Source organism: Vigna angularis, chromosome 6 (assembly GCF_016808095.1).
Source record: "Vigna angularis cultivar LongXiaoDou No.4 chromosome 6, ASM1680809v1, whole genome shotgun sequence".
Classification (NCBI taxonomy): Eukaryota; Viridiplantae; Streptophyta; class Magnoliopsida; order Fabales; family Fabaceae; genus Vigna; species Vigna angularis.
The window spans coordinates 24,098,649-24,100,675 of NC_068975.1; the positions used below are offsets into that span (position 1 = coordinate 24,098,649).

A 2,027-nucleotide genomic window follows, 5' to 3' on the forward strand; every position below is an offset into this window, starting at 1 on the left:
TGACATAAATATCATATATTAACAACATATATTTGATAGTTTGAGTATTATACTGTGATTACACTAATGGAAAAATGATATTTTATGACTTATAAAAATGATATATTATGACGTAGTTATTTAAGACATAGTTCTAGGTGTTATAATAATTTTACACATTTTATGACATTGCAGAAACTTACATTATAATAGCTTGAAGATATTATAACGTAGTTTCTGAAATCAATCATAATATACGTAGTTGTTATGATAGATTTTCATTTGTCCTTTATAATATGGCGAAATATATTGTGACGTAAATGTGTTGATACGTTATAATATCTGATATATTATGATGTAAATATTTTAATACGTTGAATTCAAAATCAATGTATTATAATGTATTATGACGTACATTATTTACTATGTCATAATATATATTTTATTTTTAAAAAAAATTTTGAAAGAACAAAATATTACACAATAGCTAACAAAAAATTGAATTCAAGCGGACAACAATCTTATAAAATTTCAAAAAGTGATCAAATAATAATCTTTTAAGAGACGTTGTATCATGATGACAATGTTAAACTCTTTAAGGCAGTTGTAAGTTGAGGAAGCTTGTCCAGAGCTCTCTGTTTGTAATCTTTCTCCAATACTTTGGCTGCTAGAGATTGTAACTGTGACCCTTCTTTCTCTTCCTTGCTTTTCCCTTTCGTAAGCTGCGTAATAGCAGAAGCGCACTGGAGAACAGGAGCAAAACTAAAATTTCAGACATATATCAATTAATAGTTTCGGAAAGAAGAATCCAGATATCCTTATTAAGGAGAAAATCAAGAATCTACGAAGGAAAACTGAAATCTTCTGAAGTAAAAACTAAATGATGACTTTCATAGCAACCAACAAAACCTAGGTTCAATTAAATTCCAAATTAAAACAACTATAGTCAGTTCACGCAGACGATGACTTGCAGTTGCAGAGGACCACACAAAATTAATACTCATGGAAGATCTTACCAAGCATATCCCAAAGAGCGCTCTGGTTTTTTTGCCTCCAGTCAAATCAATAGTAGACTCATGAAATACCCTGATTAAAAGTGCAACACAAATTTAACGGTAATAGGACAATTATCATTAAACATCACCTTATAAAGGGTCTCCCTGCTGAGAACAACTTGAGGAGACTCATTTGTTTCATCGTCACTTCCTGAATCATCACTATCATCATCATCTTGAATCTTCTCGTAATCAAGCAAAAATGATAAAGCTGCTATCATAATCTTGAAAGAGATAAAAAAGCATAATCCTTAGTGTGATAAAATTTCGATTCTGTAACACAACATACAAAAAAACAGATAAAAGAAAAACCTCGACGATGGATGGAAGGAAGCAGTGCAAATTGCATTTGCTGTTCTTTCATCAAACCACAATTTTCTCCTGTGAAGCTCACATAGGCTCGCCGACTCTTCCTCCTCTTTCTATTACAAAACACAAATTCAGTGACCAGTTAGAAGACTTGAGTGTTTGGATTAGTTTATTTTGTGTTTTAAACTACTTACAGTAAACAACGAGAAAAAAGATCATCAAAAAACCTGAAGCAATCCAAACAAGACATTCTGAAGTGCGCAGTTCTTGGCTTTGTTCTTGTGCTTTTGGTTCAATTGCCTTATACTATGAATAACACGATCAAACGCCAGCTTCTTCAGCGTCCCGTCACCTAAGGTTTGAAAGTTCCATGAACAACGATAGCGTTTCTCCAACATCAACAACCTACATAAACGCAACAACGAAGGTTTGTTCGGAGGAGATTCTAGGGTTTGAGGTAGGAAGGGATTTAATTGGTGGAAACGGTTGGAACGAAGATTTAATCGGTGTAAATAGATAGAAACCGATCTCAATTGGTAAAAAATGAAGGAAAAGGTAAAACAATCGGTCAAAAGTTGAGAGATAAGAAAAACCTATCGGAAGATGAGGTTTGGTGTTTGAGACGACGCTCGAGGCAGCGAAGAAGATGTAGTCTAGTAAGGAGCGAACGCGAAATCGAAAGTG

At 33.3% G+C, this 2,027-nt stretch overlaps 1 long non-coding RNA gene across 1 annotated transcript; it reads right to left on the reverse strand.

Annotated features, from left to right (window-relative positions):
• Positions 1-494: 494 nt before the first annotated feature.
• Positions 495-1,764, reverse strand: LOC128197467 (uncharacterized). The gene is made up of 4 exons (XR_008250104.1): positions 1,571-1,764; positions 1,347-1,456; positions 996-1,258; positions 495-722 (listed from the first exon to the last, which is right to left on the reverse strand). It is a non-coding gene; the product is annotated as an uncharacterized LOC128197467 (long non-coding RNA).
• Between the last annotated feature and the right edge of the window lie 263 nt (positions 1,765-2,027).